Source organism: Schistocerca cancellata, chromosome 2, assembly GCF_023864275.1.
Source record: "Schistocerca cancellata isolate TAMUIC-IGC-003103 chromosome 2, iqSchCanc2.1, whole genome shotgun sequence".
In the NCBI taxonomy this organism is placed as follows: domain Eukaryota; kingdom Metazoa; phylum Arthropoda; class Insecta; order Orthoptera; family Acrididae; genus Schistocerca; species Schistocerca cancellata.
Genome location: NC_064627.1, coordinates 463331561 through 463345199, shown reverse-complemented (window position 1 = coordinate 463345199; position 13639 = coordinate 463331561). Strand labels below are relative to the sequence as shown.

The 13639-nt window shown below is 40.8% G+C and overlaps 1 protein-coding gene across 1 annotated transcript in view; it reads right to left on the bottom strand.

Moving 5' to 3' along the window:
• Positions 1–13639, bottom strand: part of LOC126161971 (serine-protein kinase ATM) — a 481619-nt gene that overhangs the window by 103039 nt on the left and 364941 nt on the right. The gene's annotated exons all lie outside the window — the stretch shown is intronic.

Sequence of the window (13639 nt, the reverse complement as noted above, 5' to 3'; positions counted from 1 at the left end):
CTTTTCACTGATTGATCCAGCCAGTTACGGGGTACTACAGTTTAAAATGGATTCCAAACCATGGTGTAACTCAGCATTTTTCACATCTACAAATGCTGCCAAAGGTGAAAGAAGTGATAAGTAATAGATAAAAGTCCTATGATTGATCAGGGATTGAACCCAATACCTCTGGATTTGTAGTCTGGCACTTTATCACTGAGGCACTAAATTGATACTGGAATTAAAATCTAACATAGATAGGTGAGACACTGACAGCAAAAAGAGTCTAAAACTATTGATCATTTTGACTACACACAATACTTGTGTAAGGAAGTTGCAAACGTGGACAATGCAATTAATTTCATGATCATTTTAATTATGACGGGATAACCTGTGACAGGTATACTCCTTTTCTTCACGGGAGGTACCTAAAATCTTGCCAATCGGGTCCACAGCTCATGGTTTCGTGTTTCTGCCTCTGGATCCCGGGTTCGATTTCTGGCTGGCTTGGGGATTTTCTCAGCCTGAGGACTGGGTGCTAATGTTGACCTCCTCATCATTTCATCAGCATCTGGGGAAGTTGAGAGACTCGACAATGAAAAGATTGGGAATTTTTATGGATGCTGATAAGATGGACGCTGACAAGATATTATCATCATCCTGTATTTGGTCAGGATAAAAGTTCAGAAAATTCCTGCACAAATGCAAAATGTTGCTCAATGAGTTTGATGTGCCAAAAATATCAACAGGTGCTAATGAGGCATGGAGAAAAAACTGAATCACTGTAACTTACTTTTGCTGTTGCTGATGTAAGGATTTGACCTTTGATCCCCAAATGCATACACACGTCAGTGAGTGATTAGATAAATTTAAGCTTGAAATTAAAAAACTGTATTAATGAGCTCAAATTAGTACAAAAAATAATTAACAAACGAGTTACAAATGTGACTATAACAGAAACATGCAATTTATATAAATATTCAGTTAAAAGCCTACCCAGAGGAATCACTGAAACTAACAGAAGATGTTTTGCATGTGAACAGCCACATTACCTTAAGTGCAATAGTATCTTAATTTATTTTGAGAAAGCAATGACATTTCATAATTTAATAACTGCCAGAATCATGAGATGCTTCTGGGAAACCAATGACAGAAATTAATTACTGCATTAAGCTATGTTACTTTGCAAAAACTTTGCATATGCCGTAGTGGTGCCGGTTTCATGTACTCCTAAGTATGATAGAGTATGTTGGATCAAACATGGTAACACATTATTTGGTCCAAGAAAAATTTAAAATGCTACCAGACACCCAAAAAACAAAAAATACTAAGTAGTGTGTGGTAACATAAGATACACCAAGAACAACAGTGAATACACCAGGCAGTCAAGAACTTGGTACAAAGTGAAGCCAGAGTAGCATATTTTCATATTGTAAATCTTAATGCCGGTGTTCCTGTAACAACATTATACATCATTAACAAAAGTTTAAATCAATTTAAATCAGTTGCAGCAACATAAATTAAAGAGCCTAGATATCTGCTAGAATTAGTGCTGAAACATAATAATTTTCAGTTTAATAACAAATTTTATGAGCAGGCAGGTGTTTAATCCAGATTCAGGTGTGTGTGGCTTGTCGGCTGACACTTACACTGATCACTTAGAAAAACAGTTTCTTTTTCCAAATCATGCATTACTTATTATACGCGCGCGCACACACACACACACACACACACACACACACACACACACACACACACACACACACACACACACACACACATGACTTATCAGTTACACACTCGCATACAACTACTTCACTTTTGAATGAAATGTATATGAATAAGTCTGCAGCACGGTCATGGGCACCCTTCTATGCCCATTTTTTTATGGCTCATCTAGAGGAAACCTTCCTGGCTACCCATAACACCAAAATCCTTGTCTGGTTCAGGTTCATTGACAATAACTGCATTATCTGGACTGAGGGCAAAGACACACATGTAACACACATGATATAGGATTTGGGGTAGACATCGTTAAAACAAAGGTGTTTCTCATTGCGGCAGGATCTTCTCATGAAATTGCTATCACCAACTTTTTCCTCAGAATGCGAAAATATTTTGTTGCCGCCGACCTATATAGGGATAAATGTTCATCATAATAAAATAAGGTAAATCAGAGTTGGCATAGAAAGGTATAGGTGTTTGTTTTTTCCTGCATGCTGTCTGAGAGTGGAATAACAGAGAATGATTGTGAAGGTGGTTCGAAGAACCCTCTGATGTCACTTAAATGTGATTTGCAGAGTATCCATGCTGACGTAGATGTTACGAGCATTGTGCCTGCTATGCAAGGTATTCTAAGGTGATGGGTTTGACTGAGGCATCATGTCGCTGGCAACTCGCCATGAACTGGCTAGGCCAAGTAGATAAGTGGGTACAGAGCAGCATTCTGAATCACAGAGCCATGAAAGGAGGAGGGGTACATGTACAGCAGGCTGGTGTGTGCTGTCTTTGTGAAAATCATGTGGTTGTGTAAAGTGTGCCACTGAATGCTTATGTATACCAAGCAATGTGGTCTGTTTCTGAGTGTGCTAAACTTATAGCTTCAAATATTCACTGAACACACAAACAGCAATTTTGAGATATGCTAAAGAAAATCTAACGACAGTGTTGAAAACACAATAAACAGACAAACACACTATAATTATTGCCATACTTCTAAAGGTAGTACAAACAAAGTTACTAACAGTTACATGCAAAAATTTTTATAACAATGATAACAGATGTTAAAGAGACAATACTTATATACATATGACACATAGTTGGGTAGATACTGAAGGCAGCTATCACAGGACCATGTTTATAATATCGTCTAACAGAAACACAAATTGTTATACATAACTTATTATCTCAAAGAAAAGAGAGAGAATGAAAGTTTTCTCCACACATACACTGCGGATTAGCAGCAACATTAATTATTTTTCCTATTACCTCAATCCATTTTTTTATTTAATGAGAATTTAGTAAGTTAATGTTGTCAGATAACAATTTGAACAGCATAGTGCTGCAGCAGCAACAGGAAAAAGAAAGAGATGAACTTCACACATTTTTTATCTGTTCCATTTATGTGTGCAGAGTCTACATAAAAGCTGGTCATTCTACAATGCTTAGGATGTAATAATGTAATATCAAACTGCAAATTATCTAAAAGTATATGTAATCTATGCCTGAAATATGTAAAGGTTGTAAAACACACAATTGTAAGAATGATGATTTATTTGTAAGTTAGTTACTTGATTGCAGTGATTGGTCACATGACCAAGGTTTTAAATAGGTGGGCAGAGCACGTTTTGTGGTCATTTGATTTTCGCGTCTTGATGGATAAGGTTTGCATGCCCAGTGAGCTGCACGAGTTTAAGTGTTGGGCCACACAATTATTTCCATGTGCACCAACTGAGGAGTTAGAAATACTGCAGTGTAACAGTTTTAACAGTTAGTGTGCTAGTGGTGTGACAGAACTTTTGAAAGGTAAATTTATTATTGTATGTAGTGTTGAATGAACTTACTGAACTTTAGGAAGTTAATTCAGTTTTTATGATTTGGTATACTAATAATGCCTTTGGCTTACATTCATTATGGCCTGCAAATGTGCTACTTACTCTGTGAATTCAGTCAGTTGAGTTCTTATTTCTTTACTGTGTTTAAATATCAGCTTGTCTAAGGCCACCATTCAAAGCAACTTTGTGAGTGATCTGAATAAAGTGATGGTGAATTTTAAACCTCTGGTTAGGCTACATCATTATCCTGAGGGATCACCCCTTTAATATCTCCTTTACTTCATTAAATATATAAATTATAAAATTTTTGCTTATTGTCTCTGCTATATTAATGTGCCTCATGAAAGACTGATGCTTTGATAGTGGTTTAAAACAACAGTGCATGACCATACCTGTAAAGTACATAAGAGCCAAATACAAATTTAACCTCTGGTGGCGGGGTAGCAACGCATCGACCCAATTGGCAATCAATTTCAAATTATTTTATTAGTTACAAGCCTGATCTTTTTCACCTGGTTCTCCTCAGCCCAATGTGTCACCTTCTTCGACATAATAGATCTTCACCTTTCTGATGACCACTTCCATACCTCTGTCCATACTAAGCCCACACAGTCCCTGAATTTGACACTTGTCACCCCTTCCATACCAATGAAGTGCTCCCATTTAGTCTGGCCACATGTGGTTGACATATCTGCAGTATTGAGAATTCCCTTGGCCAGTAAGCTGAAGGTCTCTCAAAGGCCTGCACCAGCAGGGTCTAAACCCCCCCCCCCCCCCCCCCCCCATCCTCAAACCTATTCCACAAACAGATTTCCCATGTCATATTGTCACACACCCCTACTATAGGAACCCATTCAGAGGTGGATGGTCAAGAAAAATGCATGTCAATCTCAATGGCTGTTTCACAAGCTGTGCCACTTGCATCCTTCTGTATATCACAAGCTTTTCTGAACTCTGCAGATGGAAGTTATAAACCTCCTGGCATCAGTCTCCATTAACCCTCTATTTTTGCACAATCTCCCCAACAGTTTCCGATTTCTCTGTCATATTATCCCCCCCCCCCCCCCCCCATTCACCTCTCCACACCATCTTCATTGTGTGCCCCTGCACACCAGCTTCGTCACCTGTTCACCACAAGCCTTGACTGTGCACCTGTCACTGCTCCCTCCCACATCCTTAGCCAGCAAACCAGCTGCCTCCCTCGGAGCTGATAGCTATTCAGCCCCCCACCCCACCCCACCCCCCAATCTGCCTACCACTTGGCTTCCTCTTCTTCTAACACCCCCCCCCCCCCTTCCTCTCCAACATAGCTGCCACCCAAGTAGTCCACCACAGCTGAACTGTAATCCGTGCACTATATGTTCAGCTGGCACCATGTCGGGGCAAGGGGAAAAGATATATATATTCCTCATTGAGGTCAGTTGTGGACCATTATTATAGTATGACAACATAACGTGGTAGATATGCCAGTGTGTTTGTGGGAAAAAAATTTACACTGGAAAACAATTGGTTCCAATCTGGCCACCAAGTGCAAACACGGCACTGCAGCACCTTGTCAATGGCCCCACTGCTCATATTGAGCAAATTGTTCCAGCTGCAGTCAATAATAAAATCAACTTTGTGTCTTTCTCGCTGATGTGACCTTTTCCGCCCACACCCCATTCCTATTTCATTACACATGGAAACATTTCTTTATGCCTGTCTTGCATTCACAGTGTCAGACTTGCACCTGGTGGCCAAAATTGGAACTAATTTTTTTCCAGCGTAAATTGGTTTCGCATAATATCAACCAACTTTTGCTGCAAACGACAATTGCAGCCCAGAGTGGACCTCTGTGAGCAGCTGCACTTTATAACCATATTGTATTAACACATCTCATCATTTCATTTTTGTAATGCTGTCAGTTATTCACTTTCTTCGATTTTGAATGCTTAGAATTGTAGCTCACTGGTATAGCCAATATTTTATTGCAGAATGCACGGTGATGTGCAGACATCATGTCCTAGCCTTATTTCACCAGCTGTAACTATGCTTGCTTTGTAATAGGTATATCAGTGATTTATTTAGATGATTCTATACAGAATATTTTCCTGCTATCTCCTCAGTAATTGTTGCCTTTAAGCAATTTTCTGCTATGCTCATTATTCCACATATGAAGATGGTTGTATGAACAGCCAAAACTAGTCATTATTTCGTGTGTTATATTTTGCGAAATTATAAAAAAATAATTAACTACTTCTTGACAATATTTAGACCGTTGGTTGAAATCTCCTGATTTCATCAGGAATTCATACCCACAATAATGATGTTATTAAAATATATACAAATTAGTTGATTCCACTAAGAAATTTGTCAATGTAGTAGAAAGGAGTTGGATACCCAAGAAATCCTTTAGCATCCCCTATTAATGTCAAGGTCATTAAAGACCACTGTATTAAGAGTCTCAAATATGTAGGGATTAAAAATACTCGAGATAGGTATAGTGCTCCACGAAGTATGATCGAATACTGCAATAACTTGATGTAATTATGCTGCAATGTCAATTATGCAACTGAGCTATGTATCTAATGTTTGTGAACACTTTTCACAATTGTGTGTATACTGTAGTACTCACTCAATGCTACGATACACCACTAATGAGGAATCCAATGGAATGTGTTAATGTTGAACTCAGAATCACTAACGAGTGACGGCAAACATGCATGTGAGCAACTGACACACAGCCCTTAGACACTTTCATCATATACTTTTGAACACAGCCATAGTTGTGGAAGTTGTGGGAGTCACCAGCAGAACATCCGTAGACGCACAGTGAAGGATAGCATTATTCTGTGGGTGTGCGCACAAAGGACAGATTGTTTATTCTTTGATTATATATAGTAGTTCCGTTGTTATTGATTCAATGTTAATATGAGCTTTTTGTTGCAATAAAAAAGTAAAATATTATAGCCTAACTACTTCGTGAGTCTCTCTGAAGATTGTAATAAGTAGTACGTGGCTAAAGTGGTGACCCCGTATAAAGAATTTTGTTGTAGACGAACAAATGCAGCCTAGTTCAATTTCGTCTACCAGGAGATCGGCGAGTCCGCGTGGCACACCGAGTGTTACGGATCGGCGTGACGTTTTACTAAAGAACACTGAGGAATTACGACGCGACATTGAAGAACAAGAAAACACTGTGTTGAATTTTTCTGCACCATCAAGTAATGGCCTTTCGACAGAGAACAGTAGCAAGATGAAATTACGCCCACCACAGTTCATACCTGATAAACCTGAACTGTGGCTTGGAATGCTTGATCTGACCTTCCAGCATCATGGCATTGCAAACGAAGAGACAAAATTTATGATCACCGTTAGTGCGCTTGACAATAAAACAGCAACAATCAGCACAGATATAATACTTCAGCCGCCTGCCATGCAAAAGTATACGCGTTTTAAGCAGTTACTCATTGAGTGACTACATCGGCCGGTGGAACAACGTATCCAGCAAGTATTGCACAGTGAAAAGAGAGGAGATAAGTCACCTTCGGAATTTTGGCGGCACCTGCGAAGTTTAGTCAACGACACCGAGTTGCCAGATACAACACTGCAACATGTATGGCGTGTGCAGTTGCCAGAGGCAGTTAGAACAGCTGTGGCACACTCAGACGCACAAGATATCTCGTTGTTGATCTCATTAGCCGACAAGGTGTACACCTCGTTAGACGCAGCGCATACATCGACAGTGATGTTCGGACACAACAGTACAGCCTCACAGGAAATGGTGGCAATACGACGACGCCAACAGCCGGACGTTTCTCAACAACTGGATGACCTACGAAAACAAGTTGATGGATTGAGCAGCAGATATCGACGTTGCTCGGAGGCAAGACAGAAGAGCATGGAAGATGACATAGTGTCTAAGGAGCGTATCTGCTGGTACCATTGACGATTCGGAAGGGAGGCGACACGCTGCACATCACCCTGGAATCACCCAAATGGCAGCAGCAGCCGACGTTAGGTGCTGCTGGTCGTGAGTTCGAGCACCAGCGCCTACTGTTGTGAGGTGAGATTGACGAGGGACAGCTACGGGTGAGTAACCTTTCTTCTTCTTTACCTTCACTGTCCCATCCGCTGTTTGTTACAGAAATTAAGTCCCGCCGTGCTTATCTAGTTGACTCAGGTTCGGACGTTAGTGCATTGCCTGTTAGAAACTGTGATGTGAAGCTCCCTCCATCTCAGTCGAAACTCACAGCAGCAAACCAGACGTCGATAGTGACTTATGGAAAACGTCAGATAGAGGTAGACCTCGGGTTCCATGAAAGTTTACCATGGACTTTTGTAATTGCTGATGTGTCAGACACAATATTGGGTGCAGATTTCTTGTTTAATTATGCACTTGAGGTATCTATTAGCTCAGTGAGCATTCGACGGCGGACACAGTGCATTAGAGGCACCCTAGGACGAAGCCCTATGTCCACGTCTGATTGAAGACAAGTAGCAAACTGCGAATCCATGTCTGGTGGGCAGACAATAAAGCACAATACGGTACATCACATCAGGACTACACCTGGTCAACCAGTGTCTCAACGCCCACGCCAGTTAGCTCCGGATCGTTTTGCTGCAGCGAAGGCAGAGTTCGAAGAATTATTACACTTGGGAATCGTCCGTAGATCCGACAGTCCGTGGTCATCACCACTTCACCCCGTAAAGAAGAAAGATGGGACTTGGAGACCATACGGAGATTACAGGGCACTAAATACTCGTACCATCCCCAATCGTTATCCGACACCACATATCAGGGATTTTACACCCGCACTTGCAGGCGCGACCATTTTTAGTGTCATTGATTGCAAAAAAGCGTATCACCAGATACCGGTCGCACCTGCTGATATACCGAAGACGGCTGCCACGACACCATTCGGTTTATTCAAATACCTCCGTATGTCGTTCGGGTTAAAAAATGTAGCACAAACTTGGCAGCATTTTATTGACGAAGTCCTCAAAGGTTTACCACATTGCTTCGCGTACCTCGACGACATCTTGGTTTTTTCGTTGTCTGATGAATTGCACGAACTACATGTAAGGACTGTTTACCAACATATTGAGGCACATGGCATTTCGGTCAATAAATCAAAGTGTTTACTTCGACGACGTCAGGTTGTAAGGTAACAGGGGATAATATGGAACTCTTTCAAGTAATTTAAAATTTAAAGCACAGCAGCAGAGATAATATGCTGGGCAAAATAGACCAGAAAATACTTGTTTTGTGTTTTGATGGACGTTGTAGTTCCGTTGGATGGTGTTTTGGTTTTCTTTTAATTGCAACGAATTATATAAGTGTGGTGATAATTTGTAAAATTATATAATGTATTTAGATTTAAGTATTTAAATATTATAAAATACTGTAAACGAATTGTGGCCATGTTTAGCAATTATTTTGACTACTGTGGTGTCATGTGACCCGACTCAGGACTGTGGATGTGAGCGGGAAAATCGAGGTCTTTTGTGGTTGGCCGTTGTGGTGGCGAGTTGGGAGCGGCAAAGTTCCGCGAGTGCAAGCATGGACGCCAGGGTATGCGATGGAACAAAGTGAAAGTGTGTGGGTGTGAGACAAACAGTGTACGAATTGCACCGATTATTATTTGTGAACTTAAAAATGCATGGCCACAACGTTAAAGTGTTTCTTTTGAATAAATAAGTTTCAATCTGAACGTGTATAGTTCAACTCACTGCTCTTCAAAAGCCAGCCAATATCAGACTCAATAATAGGGGCGATAATGCAACCGTTTACTACCAACCCCCTTTACAGATGAGCCACGTGACAAAATAGGTAGTAAACGAGCCCGATTTTTGTTGCAAGGTGCCATTCTTAGGCTACTCAGTGACAGCAGCCGGTATCAGCCCACTGCAAGACAAACTCAACCTTATCAAAGAGATGACTCGCCCCATCAACTATCGCCAACTATACCGGTTTCTTGGAGCAGTTAACTTCTACAGACAACATCTGCCTAATGCGGCGGCCATTCGAGCACCTTTGACATCAGCACTAATCGGCAAGGATGCAGTAGGCAAACAACCTTTACAGTGGACATCAGAGATGCAGATGGCATTCGACAAGATCAAAACCTATCTATGTCAGGCAATAATGTTGGCACATCCGGTTCCTCAAGCTCAACTGGCAATTGTTGTGGATGTGAGCCAGCAGCCAATAGGTGCTGCTCTACACCAGAAACAATTGGCAGCCCTTAGGTTTCTTCTCCCGCAAGCTTACATCATCTGAAGTAAAATGGAGTGCCTATGATAGGGAGCTACTGGCAATTTATGAAGCCATCAGACATTTCCGACCGCAAGTAGAAGGCAAACCCTTCATTGTTTTCACAGACCACAAGCCAATTACCTTCGCCTTCAGTAAGAACAAGGATGGTTGCTTGCCATGACAATTTAGACAACTCGAGTTTATTGCCCAGTTTACGACAGACCTGCAGCACATAAAAGGAGCTGAGAACGTCATGGCAGATTTCCTGTATAGGTTGGAAACAATCTCTCAGACTATTGACTACCAAGGAAATAGCTGCAGCACAGGAAACAGACCAGCAACTTGCTAAACTCTCTCGTGATAGTACGTCTGGGTTACGCTTGCAACAAATACAACCTACGGGTGCACACTTCCGAGTTTGGTGTGACGTATTGCAAGGAAAACTGAGACCATTTGTACCTGAGAGATTGTGATGACAATTATTTGATAGCATCCATTGACTGGCTCATCCGGGAATAAACGCCAGCGTCAAACTAATGACAGACATTCGTGTGGCCCGGTATAAATAGAGACTGCCGTAATTGGGCAAAAACGTGCCTCGACGGTCAGAGGGCAAGGTGGGACAACACGTGCACAAAGCGGTAGGAAACTTCCCACTTACCACACAACGTTTCACACATGTACACCTGGACATCGTGGGACGGCTTTTGCCGTCGGAAGGATACCGTTATCTCCTCACTGCGGTGGACCGCTTCACCAGATGGTCAGAGGCGATTCCATTATCGGATATTTCTGCAGAAACAGTGGCAAGCGTATTTCTTTCATCTTGGATCGCACGTTTCGGCTGCCCTTTACATGTCACCACAGACAAGGGGCGGCAGTTTGAATCAACGTTGTTCTCAGAATTGGCCAACCTCTGAGGGTTCCAACATCATCGCACCACAGCGTACCACCCAGCAAGCAATGGGATGGTGGAACGCTGGCATAGAACATTAAAAGCTGCATTAATGTGCCATGCACAATCTTGGTCGTCAGTGTTACCACTAGTTTTGTTGGGCCTACGCACAGCATTGAAAACAGATTTAGGGGCATCCACCGCAGAATTGGTTTATGGTGAACCCTTACGACTGCCTGCAGAATTCTTCACCGATAAAGAAGGGGCATGACAGACCAAATTGCCATTTAAATTGCAAATGGTACGCGAGCATATGGCCAGACTTCGCCCATCTCCTGTCTCGAGACATGGAGCGGTAAATACGTTCGTGCACAAAGATCTATGCTCATTTACACATGTGATGCTGCAGACGGACACTGTCAAGTCACCGCTGCAGCCTCCATATTCTGGACCTTATAGAGTGCTCTCATAGGATGAACATACCATACAGATAGATCTAAATGGAAAGAGTCAAGTGGTAGCATTGGAATGGCTCAAACCTACACATGTTACCAACTGAAGAGGACACAGAGATCAGGCACCAAGCACCACCTTCCACACCAGTGGACCAGGATGACACCACATCACCACCAAAAGAGGAAGCGGTATCATCACTACCAGCAACAGAAGCTGAAGAAGTTCAACCAATGTGTTCAGTATGCACAAGAGCTGGGCATCGCGTGAAATATAAATACTCCAACATTCCCGGAGCTCCGCTCTATCAGAGAGAGAGAGAGAGAGAGAGAGAGAGAGAGAGAGAGAGAGAGGGGGGGGGGGGGGCTGTGTGGGAGTCGCCAGTAGAACATCTGTAGACGCACAGTGAAGAATAGCATTATTCTGTGGCAGCGCGCACAAGGGACAGATTGTTTATTCTTTCATTATATATAGTAGTTCTGTTGTTATTGATTCAATGTTAATATGAGCTTTTCGTTGCAATAAAAAAATAAAATATTATAGCCTAACTACTTTGTGAGTCTCTCTGAAGATTGTAATAAGTAGTACGTAGCTAAAAAGTATTTCACTGGCACCCAAGAGGCCTTTTCAAGAATACCAATAAAATTATAATCTTGATAAATGAGAATGAATGGATAAATTGGATGTCAGCTGGTGTTTATCAGAATATTATTAGGATATCATAAAATTTGTTCATGTGTGTCCAGTTGGATACATCATATTATTGTAGAATTAATAAAGTGAAAGGATGAGTGGCACTAAACTGAAAAATCAGATATAAGAAACCAAACACTAGAGGCCAGTGACTGTTTAGCTAAATAATTGTTTAAATGTTTCTATGAAGCTGCAAGTATTGATAATAGGTCTCCAAGGAACCTACAGATTACAGTTGACAGACAAATCCACCCCCCCCCCCTCCCCACCCACCCACACACACCACACACAAATAGTTTCTCCAGTTCCAGCATTTCATAATTTGCAGGTAGTTCCTTTACAGAGAGGAACGGAAGGTAATGTATAGAGGTAACGAAACTGAGAAGATATTCTAAAAGATGCTGTATGTTACAAATATTTCAAATGCTTTCACACAGTGCTATTATTGTGTCATCATATCTTTAATACTTCTTCAGTCTGTGAGGTGTGAATGTTTACAATGCATGTGTTTACACTGTGTAAAAGTTCTAGCAATGTAGTGAGTACATGATGATGCACAAGTTGCATAAACATTAACCAAAAATTGCTACGTAACGATCATATCTCTGATTTGTGACTGCTAAAGAGAAGCTATGCGCTCTGTGGCGTGCAGTGTTTCTCTCTGGATTGGCAAATAAGCAGTTAATGAAATGACTCTCTCTGATGTTAATTATATGACGAGGTACATGTATACTGAAATTTGTATGAAGCTAAGTAAATGTATTGCTGAAAGTCAGCTATATTCTGAATTTTTGAATTGTAAAAGTTGATGAATTGATAAAGTTGAAATGACTTACACACAAAATTACATCAATGTTTAAAGTGAAAAGGTGGCCATAATTTTTTTAAAAGTAAAGCAGTGGATATGAATCCTGACACGTTGCATAAGAGAATATATGTTCAGCATGTTGGTAGCAAATCCCATGAGCCTGCACCTGATCAAACTTTCACGGAGAAATTTTACTCACAAAATTTCTACACAAAAGTGTTTCCACTCCTTTTAAAGTTTTCCTAGGATCGATACGTACCTACCAGATTCCAATCTAAGTGGTGTCAGTGCATAGAAACTTCCAAGCCTCTATTACAAGAAGTCTAATTTCTTTTGTAGTTATCGCCAATGACAAACTTAGCAGCAGGACATTGGACATTGGACAGTGGAAGACTAATTTTTCTGAGCTTCAGAAAGCAAATACCAGAAGGAAGTGCCACTTAATAAGCACACTTATAATTACAAAAACATACATACATATTTAGTATGATATCTTTGATACAGCAATAAAAATTCCAGATAACTGATGACAACCAACAGATAAAATAATTTTCTTGTGATCTATTTAACTATGGAAATAAATGAGAAATCAAATCAGACGGTTTATGTTATTGTTCTAGGAAATTATTTATGTTAATTCAGATGGAGGAGAAATGTTCAGAAATTAATATGTCAAGTGGAGATTTTGTTAGTATTCTGGCAAAAGATAACATTGACTCATCTTTGGGAATCTACAAATAAGTAATTATATACCATATACAGTTCAGAGTATCCTAGAAGATGATTCACAGCAAATTGTGACTGTCTTCTAGGATACTCTCTTGTTGCTGGAGTTTCCAGTTCTGCATAGCTTCAGGTCAGTAGGTCAGGGATGTTGAAAGAGGGCTACTGAAGACTTTCACTGGAATTAATTTGTGGAGAAAAGGAAGGTTGCTGGAAGAACTGAATGAGGAATTGGAGGGAGAAGGTGAAAGAAATACCACCATTGTACAGGTAAGGTTAAATACTTCTTAAAGGTT